The sequence below is a fragment of the Parambassis ranga genome, chromosome 17, assembly GCF_900634625.1.
Source record: "Parambassis ranga chromosome 17, fParRan2.1, whole genome shotgun sequence".
Classification (NCBI taxonomy): domain Eukaryota; kingdom Metazoa; phylum Chordata; class Actinopteri; family Ambassidae; genus Parambassis; species Parambassis ranga.
Window position 1 is genome coordinate 18,860,475 of NC_041037.1, and position 11,864 is coordinate 18,872,338.

The window sequence follows — 11,864 nt, forward strand, 5'->3', positions numbered from 1 at the left end:
CATCTGAAGGAGAAGCTGCAGAGTCTTCTTAATGAGCGTCACCATTTCCAGCAGCAACACAACAAGCTGAACAAGGTTACAACTCTTATCATATCCTCACCATGGGCACATTGTTGATTTCTCCTTCAACACTTTATTAGCAGATATATTTGTATCGCAGGAACTGCAGGAACTCCACAAGAAGAACGCAGAAGTTACCAACCAGATCAGCGCTGCTAACGAAGAAAGGTGAGCTCCTGAGACAGCCAGTTGTGTTAAATGGAAGGAAACCTCTGAGATGTTGCAGCTCATATCTGGAACTGGTATACATAAGGGTGGAGGCTCAGTCCAAGCTGACCGTGCTGAGGGAGACAGCGGAGAAGGAACACGCTCACTTTAACGCTGAGATGAAGGAACTGGAGCGGGTTATTGCACAGCAGAGCAGCCTGAAGAACTTCATGAGCGTCAAGGGCAGCGAGAGGAGCGACCACAAAATGGGAACCAGGCAATGTAAGAGGCAGGCGGCCCGCATGATGTTGTAGCTAATGTGTCTAAAGTTTTAGCAGTGCTAACAGTTCCAATAATTGTATCATTCATTTTTCATCAATGCAAAAAGCCACAGCGGAAAAGGACAAAAGTACAAACAACATGTGTTTCTCAGTAGAATTCATGTAGCAGGCAATAATGTTGCACATACAATACAGTTACACATTTGTGTGTCCTTGTGTCATTGTGAATACAGGCACTAAGACTAAAGAGAATAATGAATGATAAACATGAATGATAAACATAACATTGTGATGCTAATGCTAACCCTGCTGATGAAGATGAGACTGGCGCCTCACTGATGTGAATCTGATGTGTTTTGTGTTTCTCAGTGTCAGAGCTGAAGGAGCAGAGGAGGGGGGACTCACAGGACGTGTCTCTGGACGTTCTGGAGGACATGTTTAGGAATCTTCAGACTGTGACAGGAGAGGACAACCTGGACCTGCTGGTGACCAGGTTCATCCAGGGTGAGTCTCATATTCTGCACACAGTTTATGTCAGGATTATAATCCTCTTGCATTTGTACATGAGTACATTCAGACCCCGTTCAGTCTTGTGTAATCAATCAGAACAGCACAAAAATCCAGTTAAAGCTGGATTAGATAGATCCACCTCACAGAGGTGGATTGAGCTGGGTTTGCTAAAATCTGGCTAAGGTCTGAACACGAATGTGGCTAGCGACATCATACTTCTGGGTTCATGGGGACAGTATCTGGGTCACGCCATGTGTAAAACATCCACTGAACTACCAAAGATTGAACTACCAGATTTGATCCCGCTCTAGCTAGACCAACTTTCTCCAGTCAGAAGGGGGTCTCATTAAATGGAAACACACTGTATCTCCCTGCTGTATTATGTATTGTATTGTTTCCCCCTGTAGGTGAGGAGGAGAACTTTGCTCTCTTCAATTTGGTGAACGAGCAAAACAAAGAGATTGATGTATTAAAGAATGAAATTAGCCAGGTGAGTTTGATTTGAAGGTCTCACACATTACAATGAACCTGTTGATGAAGATTCTCAGTCATCCGGGTCATTTTTATTCAGTTGGTTAAAGCAAAGCTACTGGACCTGTAGAAATTCTACAAGTCCAGTTGCCTTGCTGCAACCTTCTGAATTACATTGAAGACAGTGGTTTGCTGGGTCATTTATTTATGTATTTGTGCTGTGAATGAGTTTAGATCCAAACAAACATGGAGCAGGCTGAAGCCAAAGGTCGGCAGCAGGAGCAGGATTATGACTCTCGGCTAAGAGACGTCCAGGAGAGATTAAAGGAGGCCGAGTCTCAGGCAGAGGATTATGAAGACCAAGCCACCATCATCAGCAAAGTCCTGGAACAGATTAAAACAGGTTTTTTTCACAACCTTGTGACTTCCAGCTGTTAAATCGAGTCATCAGTTAGAACATTGATACTCGAATACTTGATATTCCTCCCTCTCACAGGAGTAAACAGCACCTTCTCCAGCCTAGAGTGTGACCGCTCACTGATTGATGACATGGTGGGCTCCTCCACAAGCGTCACCGACAACAACATCATGTCCTACCTGGGTTTAGTGGAACAGAAGACAGATGAGCTGCTCACCATCCAAGCGTTCCTCAGATCTAAAGTCTGCTACCGCTGCTTGTGTTTTCTCACTAATATTTGTACATGTTTTCATTTCTGAACCTGAAATACAGTTTGTTTCTATAATATTTATCATTCTTACAGGATGCAGAAAAGGACTCTGATCCAGACGAATTCACTTTGGTTCAAGATCCAGAAGGTGCTGCTGTCAACAGGTCAGACTTTAGATCACTTCATTCTGACAGCTTCATGTTTGTCAGTAAATGATGTAAAAGTTGATGGCTGTGTCTGTGTTGACTCATCAGTGAGTGTGATGCAGAGGAGTCTTCCGATGAGGAATATTGAAGGGGGTGAGTTCAAACAAAGTTCCTCTCCGAAGTTAGTGTGAGATCATGTTCATCATTTGTTTGTGTTTATCTGGAAGTAATTTGTATGTTTTTTTGGTTCCTCCCAACAGACAGCAACAAAAGCCAGTCTGCAGAACAAGGGAAGTCAGAGGACACGTCCACCTGAGGAAGGCCTGGATGGATGTTTCTTATCCATGTCAACATAAGTTTGAGTTCAAATAAACAAAGTAGCCTATGCATGTAACAGAGTTCGAGTATTAAGTACATTAGATCCCAAAAATCTGAGGTGCACTCTAAACTACACTCTAAAATTCCGATGTATCAGAAACTCACTTACATAGAAGGATCTGAAAAGTTTTGAATGCTGTGATTTTGTCACATTTCTTCAATTGTCCTCATGCTGCTCACAAGCCACCAGTACATCCGTGGAACCTCTGGAAACCTCTGGTGACGAGCCATCGAACTCCTGGATAGGAAGACACAGCAGTTCCACCACTGTCAAATACTTGCTAAACATAAGATCCTAATTGAAAACATGATTACAGTGGTATGCAAAAGTTTGGGCACCCCTATCATTTCATGATAATTTGCTCTACCTTCCTAAGAGAAGATCACAGCGACGAGGTTTGTTTCCTCCAGAGATGCAGACATCTGAGTGTTTTCCAGATTGACATCCTTAGAGTAGAGATTTATTATAATAAAATTTAATGTAAAAAATGTAATGTGCAAAAGTGTTGGCACCCTTTTTATCACATTCATTTCAAGACCTGTAGGGGTTTATAAAGCAGGTTGAAGCACAAAACTGCTTTGATTAGCTTGTTAGATCTTCAGTTACAAAGACAGCTGGAATCAATCATGAAAAAGCTGTTTAACATAGGTAACTGCTGCTGTACTTGTCCTAGGTTCTTTCTTAGAGAGTAGACACATGGGGGCCTCTAAACAGCTCTCCGCTGACCTAAAACAAAGATAATTCATTATCATGAATTAGGAGAAGGGTACCAGAAATGATGTGAAAGGTCTGGACTGTCTGTCTCCACTCCCAGAAATGTAGTGCAGGAATGGAAGAGCACAGGAGTAGCCACTGTAAAGGATGATATGTGGTAGGCACAAATAAAGATAAGACTGAACTCCATGAGAAGAACTTATTGCCTACATTTTGGTGGAGCCTGAACCCCCTTAAGAGCAACAGAGGCAAGAAAAATTCCCTTTTAACAGGAAGAAACCTTGAACAGGACCCGGCTCATAAGGAAGAACCTTCCTGCTGACAGTCGGCCGGGTGGAGGAGAAGAAGAGGGAGACAGGACAGAGAGGATGAAGGAGAGAGAGAGAGAGAGAGAGGAGCAAACATGCACAGACATCATACACAGAGAACACACATGACAGGTTGTTGATGTGATCAAGCAAGATGAATCAGTGATTATATTACAGTAGATATATCATCAGTTAATAAATAGTAACAGTAGTTTAATGCTACACAGACACCGGTGTGGTCAATAAGCACTGGAATATTCAGGGGCCGGACTGCAGGTCTGAAGTTGCTACCATCCTTCGTGGCCTCACATATCCCAAGATGCTTTGCGCGCTTATTAGGGCCCGAGCACCGAATGGTGCAAGAGCCCTATTGAAACCCTTAGGATTATTAGGGCCCGAGCACCGAATGGTGCAAGAGCCCTATTGAAACCCTTAGGATTATTTTTTTTTTTTTTTTTTTTTTTTTTTCCCCTCCGAGATCGCATTTTTGGAGGCCTTAACATGCCCAAAAACTCACCAAACTTGGTAGAAAAATTCATTCGCCTGAAAAATTTTGAAATTTGCTGACTTTTGAAATGCACATATAAAAATGGCTCTATAGCGCCCCCAACGCGTAGCCCCTCTGGCCGGTTTGACACAGAATTATGAAAATTGGCACACATGTATCACCTCAAGACGCACAAAAAAGTCTCTTGGACCCCCCCTCCAAACCCAACAGGAAGTCCACCATTTGAAGGTTTGTGGCCATTTTTGGCGATGTGTGACCCTGCTGCCAAACTTTTCACGCCTCGCATACTTCATCGGATTGAGCTGAAATTCGCCGTGTCCACTCAGGACACCATAGGGAATAGACGCATTCCAAAACTCTTACAAAAGTCTGACGGTGTGGCCGGGGAGTGGCCTCAAAGTTTGACCATTTCTGAGGACACAGAAAGTCTCTATAACTTCTTTGTTTTCTGTCCGATCTGTACGAAATGTCACATGTATGATCAGAGTCTGATGACTGGTCGATTAAATATTTATCATCTATATTTTTATGAGCATTTGTATTTTGTTAAATTCACTTTTTAATTAATATTTGTTTACCATATTATAAAATAGGCTCATTTCATATAGTATCTCTCATGTGTTAATTTCATACGGAGCACTTTGAAGGCCGCTGCCTGACAGCCTGAGAGCAGGGCCTGATTGTCCCGTGTTCCTTAGCAACGGTTGCTAACAACACTTCAGACAGCTGCCGCTGCGGTGTACTGGTGTCCTGCAAAGGTTCGGTGGGTTCCCAAGCGTACAGCTGGTCAGATAAACTTTTATTTATTCTTACACAGCACAACACACACATTTCACACACCTGATATAGTTTAGCTAAGTACGAGCAAGCTAAATATTTGATGTCTTCTGTAACAGCTAGCAAGACATGCTACGTTAGCATTTTGGTTATTTTGATGACCTGTGTATTTAAAATTAGATTTCAATATCTTAAATAGACTAAATAGGAATCGTGACAGAGGACAATGATATTTCCATTAAGACATTCGTTCATGTTTTCTTGTTTAAAGATTTGGCTGCATTTGGTGTAAACATGTCTCGAAGAAGGTCGTCCTCGAGCACAGGTGGCACAGGTGATGTGTGTTTTTTTGTTTTTAAATCTTGTAATTATTATCAGTTGTATTGTTGTTTGGTTGAAATATCTGTAATGTTAAATAACGTTTTTAAACAGAGTTAGAGAAAGCCAAACTTGAGGACCTGCAGAGACGAGTGAGGACCATGGAGAGAGAGAATGAGGCCTACAACCGCAAGACCCAGAGACAAATCTACAAACAAGAGTGAGCGCACTTACCATACTGTAACTCACACACTGTATTTGTGTGTGTGTGTCTGTTGTATATCTGATCACATGTTGACTTGGATGAAGGCAGGAGATTGCGAATCTGCTGAAGGAGCAGGAGGAGCTCCGTGAAAAGCTCAGCGCGTGTAAGAGGCGCAAAGAAATGAAGACTGAGGACATCCAGCGTCTTCAGAAGCTGCTCCAGCATAACCATGCTTTGGATAAAGAGCTAGAGAGAGAGAGGCAAAAACAAAAGGACTTGCAGAGAAAGGTCTGACTGTATATCCTGTATGTATTTCATCATTTCATGTTGATTCATATTTTTTACTTTTGACTTTAATGCGGGCAGATTTCAAACCTGGAGTCCGAGATGATGGAAGCGAGAAGAGGAGCTGTCAGTCTCTGTGTTAGGTCAGAGGTACAGAGCACTCAGAAATCTGTGGAAGGAGAGCTGCACAGAGTGAGTCATCAAACTCATTGCTACAGCATAAACAAACAAAACAAAGCCATTCTGTTGTTTACTTTATGTTCATCTCTGTCCAGGCCACCACTAAACTCAATGAGCAGTTAGCAAAAAACAGCCATCTGAAGGAGAAGCTGCAGAGTCTTCTTAATGAGCGTCACCATTTCCAGCAGCAACACAACAAGCTGAACAAGGTTACAACTCTTATCATATCATCACCATGGGCACATTGTTGATTTCTCCTTCAACACTTTATTAGCAGATATATTTGTATTGCAGGAACTGCAGGAACTCCACAAGAAGAACGCAGAAGTTACCAACCAGATCAGCGCTGCTAACGAAGAAAGGTGAGCTCCTGAGACAGCCAGTTGTGTTAAATGGAAGGAAACCTCTGAGATGTTGCAGCTCATATCTGGAACTGGTATACATAAGGGTGGAGGCTCAGTCCAAGCTGACCGTGCTGAGGGAGACAGCGGAGAAGGAACACGCTCACTTTAACGCTGAGATGAAGGAACTGGAGCGGGTTATTGCACAGCAGAGCAGCCTGAAGAACTTCATGAGCGTCAAGGGCAGCGAGAGGAGCGACCACAAAATGGGAACCAGGCAATGTAAGAGGCAGGCGGCCCGCATGATGTTGTAGCTAATGTGTCTAAAGTTTTAGCAGCGCTAACAGTTCCAATAATTGTATCATTCATTTTTCATCAATGCAAAAAGCCACAGCGGAAAAGGACAAAAGTACAAACAACATGTGTTTCTCAGTAGAATTCATGTAGCAGGCAATAATGTTGCACACACAATACAGTTACACATTTGTGTGTCCTTGTGTCATTGTGAATACAGGCACTAAGACTAAAGAGAATAATGAATGATAAACATGAATGATAAACATAACATTGTGATGCTAATGCTAACCCTGCTGATGAAGATGAGACTGGCGCCTCACTGATGTGAATCTGATGTGTTTTGTGTTTCTCAGTGTCAGAGCTGAAGGAGCAGAGGAGGGGGGACTCACAGGACGTGTCTCTGGACGTTCTGGAGGACATGTTTAGGAAACTTCAGACTGTGACAGGAGAGGACAACCTGGACCTGCTGGTGACCAGGTTCATCCAGGGTGAGTCTCATATTCTGCACACAGTTTATGTCAGGATTATAATCCTCTTGCATTTGTACATGAGTACATTCAGACCCCGTTCAGTCTTGTGTAATCAATCAGAACAGCACAAAAATCCAGTTAAAGCTGGATTAGATAGATCCACCTCACAGAGGTGGATTGAGCTGGGTTTGCTAAAATCTGGCTAAGGTCTGAACACGAATGTGGCTAGCGACATCATACTTCTGGGTTCATGGGGACAGTATCTGGGTCACGCCATGTGTAAAACATCCACTGAACTACCAAAGATTGAACTACCAGATTTGATCCCGCTCTAGCTAGACCAACTTTCTCCAGTCAGAAGGGGGTCTCATTAAATGGAAACACACTGTATCTCCCTGCTGTATTATGTATTGTATTGTTTCCCCCTGTAGGTGAGGAGGAGAACTTTGCTCTCTTCAATTTGGTGAACGAGCAAAACAAAGAGATTGATGTATTAAAGAATGAAATTAGCCAGGTGAGTTTGATTTGAAGGTCTCACACATTACAATGAACCTGTTGATGAAGATTCTCAGTCATCCGGGTCATTTTTATTCAGTTGGTTAAAGCAAAGCTACTGGACCTGTAGAAATTCTACAAGTCCAGTTGCCTTGCTGCAACCTTCTGAATTACATTGAAGACAGTGGTTTGCTGGGTCATTTATTTATGTATTTGTGCTGTGAATGAGTTTAGATCCAAACAAACATGGAGCAGGCTGAAGCCAAAGGTCGGCAGCAGGAGCAGGATTATGACTCTCGGCTAAGAGACGTCCAGGAGAGATTAAAGGAGGCCGAGTCTCAGGCAGAGGATTATGAAGACCAAGCCACCATCATCAGCAAAGTCCTGGAACAGATTAAAACAGGTTTTTTTCACAACCTTGTGACTTCCAGCTGTTAAATCGAGTCATCAGTTAGAACATTGATACTCGAATACTTGATATTCCTCCCTCTCACAGGAGTAAACAGCACCTTCTCCAGCCTAGAGTGTGACCGCTCACTGATTGATGACATGGTGGGCTCCTCCACAAGCGTCACCGACAACAACATCATGTCCTACCTGGGTTTAGTGGAACAGAAGACAGATGAGCTGCTCACCATCCAAGCGTTCCTCAGATCTAAAGTCTGCTACCGCTGCTTGTGTTTTCTCACTAATATTTGTACATGTTTTCATTTCTGAACCTGAAATACAGTTTGTTTCTATAATATTTATCATTCTTACAGGATGCAGAAAAGGACTCTGATCCAGACGAATTCACTTTGGTTCAAGATCCAGAAGGTGCTGCTGTCAACAGGTCAGACTTTAGATCACTTCATTCTGACAGCTTCATGTTTGTCAGTAAATGATGTAAAAGTTGATGGCTGTGTCTGTGTTGACTCATCAGTGAGTGTGATGCAGAGGAGTCTTCCGATGAGGAATATTGAAGGGGGTGAGTTCAAACAAAGTTCCTCTCCGAAGTTAGTGTGAGATCATGTTCATCATTTGTTTGTGTTTATCTGGAAGTAATTTGTATGTTTTTTTGGTTCCTCCCAACAGACAGCAACAAAAGCCAGTCTGCAGAACAAGGGAAGTCAGAGGACACGTCCACCTGAGGAAGGCCTGGATGGATGTTTCTTATCCATGTCAACATAAGTTTGAGTTCAAATAAACAAAGTAGCCTATGCATGTAACAGAGTTCGAGTATTAAGTACATTAGATCCCAAAAATCTGAGGTGCACTCTAAACTACACTCTAAAATTCCGATGTATCAGAAACTCACTTACATAGAAGGATCTGAAAAGTTTTGAATGCTGTGATTTTGTCACATTTCTTCAATTGTTCTCATGCTGCTCACAAGCCACCAGTACATCCGTGGAACCTCTGGAAACCTCTGGTGACGAGCCATCGAACTCCTGGATAGGAAGACACAGCAGTTCCACCACTGTCAAATACTTGCTAAACATAAGATCCTAATTGAAAACATGATTACAGTGGTATGCAAAAGTTTGGGCACCCCTATCATTTCATGATAATTTGCTCTACCTTCCTAAGAGAAGATCACAGCGACGAGGTTTGTTTCCTCCAGAGATGCAGACATCTGAGTGTTTTCCAGATTGACATCCTTAGAGTAGAGATTTATTATAATAAAATTTAATGTAAAAAATGTAATGTGCAAAAGTGTTGGCACCCTTTTTATCACATTCATTTCAAGACCTGTAGGGGTTTATAAAGCAGGTTGAAGCACAAAACTGCTTTGATTAGCTTGTTAGATCTTCAGTTACAAAGACAGCTGGAATCAATCATGAAAAAGCTGTTTAACATAGGTAACTGCTGCTGTACTTGTCCTAGGTTCTTTCTTAGAGAGTAGACACATGGGGGCCTCTAAACAGCTCTCCGCTGACCTAAAACAAAGATAATTCATTATCATGAATTAGGAGAAGGGTACCAGAAATGATGTGAAAGGTCTGGACTGTCTGTCTCCACTCCCAGAAATGTAGTGCAGGAATGGAAGAGCACAGGAGTAGCCAGTGTAAAGGATAATATGTGGTAGGCACAAATAAAGATAAGACTGAACTCCATGAGAAGAACTTATTGCCTACATTTTGGTGGAGCCTGAACCCCCTTAAGAGCAACAGAGGCAAGAAAAATTCCCTTTTAACAGGAAGAAACCTTGAACAGGACCCGGCTCATAAGGAAGAACCTTCCTGCTGACAGTCGGCCGGGTGGAGGAGAAGAAGAGGGAGACAGGACAGAGAGGATGAAGGAGAGAGAGAGAGAGAGAGAGAGAGGAGCAAACATGCACAGACATCATACACAGAGAACACACATGACAGGTTGTTGATGTGATCAAGCAAGATGAATCAGTGATTATATTACAGTAGATATATCATCAGTTAATAAATAGTAACAGTAGTTTAATGCTACACAGACACCGGTGTGGTCAATAAGCACTGGAATATTCAGGGGCCGGACTGCAGGTCTGAAGTTGCTACCATCCTTCGTGGCCTCACATATCCCAAGATGCTTTGCGCGCTTATTAGGGCCCGAGCACCGAATGGTGCAAGAGCCCTATTGAAACCCTTAGGATTATTATTAGGGCCCGAGCACCGAATGGTGCAAGAGCCCTATTGAAACCCTTAGGATTATTAGGGCCCGAGCACCGAATGGTGCAAGAGCCCTATTGAAACCCTTAGGATTATTTTTTTATTTTTTTTTTTATTTTTTTTTTCCCCTCCGAGATCGCATTTTTGGAGGCCTTAACATGCCCAAAAACTCACCAAACTTGGTAGAAAAATTCATTCGCCTGAAAAATTTTGAAATTTGCTGACTTTTGAAATGCACATATAAAAATGGCTCTATAGCGCCCCCAACGCGTAGCCCCTCTGGCCGGTTTGACACAGGATTATGAAAATTGGCACACATGTATCACCTCAAGACGCACAAAAAAGTCTCTTGGACCCCCCCTCCAAACCCAACAGGAAGTCCACCATTTGAAGGTTTGTGGCCATTTTTGGCGATGTGTGACCCTGCTGCCAAACTTTTCACGCCTCGCATACTTCATCGGATTGAGCTGAAATTCGCCGTGTCCACTCAGGACACCATAGGGAATAGACGCATTCCAAAACTCTTACAAAAGTCTGACGGTGTGGCCGGGGCGTGGCCTCAAAGTTTGACCATTTCTGAGGACACAGAAAGTCTCTATAACTTCTTTGTTTTCTGTCCGATCTGTACGAAATGTCACATGTATGATCAGAGTCTGATGACTGGTCGATTAAATATTTATCATCTATATTTTTATGAGCATTTGTATTTTGTTAAATTCACTTTTTAATTAATATTTGTTTACCATATTATAAAATAGGCTCATTTCATATAGTATCTCTCATGTGTTAATTTCATACGGAGCACTTTGAAGGCCGCTGCCTGACAGCCTGAGAGCAGGGCCTGATTGTCCCGTGTTCCTTAGCAACGGTTGCTAACAACACTTCAGACAGCTGCCGCTGCGGTGTACTGGTGTCCTGCAAAGGTTCGGTGGGTTCCCAAGCGTACAGCTGGTCAGATAAACTTTTATTTATTCTTACACAGCACAACACACACATTTCACACACCTGATATAGTTTAGCTAAGTACGAGCAAGCTAAATATTTGATGTCTTCTGTAACAGCTAGCAAGACATGCTACGTTAGCATTTTGGTTATTTTGATGACCTGTGTATTTAAAATTAGATTTCAATATCTTAAATAGACTAAATAGGAATCGTGACAGAGGACAATGATATTTCCATTAAGACATTCGTTCATGTTTTCTTGTTTAAAGATTTGGCTGCATTTGGTGTAAATATGTCTCGAAGAAGGTCGTCCTCGAGCACAGGTGGCACAGGTGATGTGTGTTTTTTTGTTTTTAAATCTTGTAATTATTATCAGTTGTATTGTTGTTTGGTTGAAATATCTGTAATGTTAAATAACGTTTTTAAACAGAGTTAGAGAAAGCCAAACTTGAGGACCTGCAGAGACGAGTGAGGACCATGGAGAGAGAGAATGAGGCCTACAACCGCAAGACCCAGAGACAAATCTACAAACAAGAGTGAGCGCACTTACCATACTGTAACTCACACACTGTATTTGTGTGTGTGTGTCTGTTGTATATCTGATCACATGTTGACTTGGATGAAGGCAGGAGATTGAGAATCTGCTGAAGGAGCAGGAGGAGCTCCGTGAAAAGCTCAGCGCGTGTAAGAGGCGCAAAGAAATGAAGACTGAGGACATCCAGCGTCTTCAGAAGCTGCT

General features: G+C 42.5%; 3 long non-coding RNA genes across 3 annotated transcripts; all 3 read left to right on the plus strand.

Annotated features, from left to right (window-relative positions):
- The first annotated feature begins 4,899 nt into the window (after nucleotides 1-4,899).
- LOC114450290 (uncharacterized) lies at nucleotides 4,900-5,460 on the plus strand. Its single transcript, XR_003672068.1, has 3 exons — nucleotides 4,900-4,978; nucleotides 5,241-5,303; nucleotides 5,402-5,460. It is a non-coding gene; the product is annotated as an uncharacterized LOC114450290 (long non-coding RNA).
- A 796-nt stretch (nucleotides 5,461-6,256) lies between these two features.
- LOC114450252 (uncharacterized) lies at nucleotides 6,257-6,998 on the plus strand. Its single transcript, XR_003672062.1, has 3 exons — nucleotides 6,257-6,319; nucleotides 6,405-6,580; nucleotides 6,949-6,998. It is a non-coding gene; the product is annotated as an uncharacterized LOC114450252 (long non-coding RNA).
- Nucleotides 6,999-11,057: 4,059 nt separating this feature from the next.
- LOC114450188 (uncharacterized) lies at nucleotides 11,058-11,613 on the plus strand. Its single transcript, XR_003672047.1, has 3 exons — nucleotides 11,058-11,132; nucleotides 11,395-11,457; nucleotides 11,556-11,613. It is a non-coding gene; the product is annotated as an uncharacterized LOC114450188 (long non-coding RNA).
- Nucleotides 11,614-11,864: the final 251 nt, after the last annotated feature.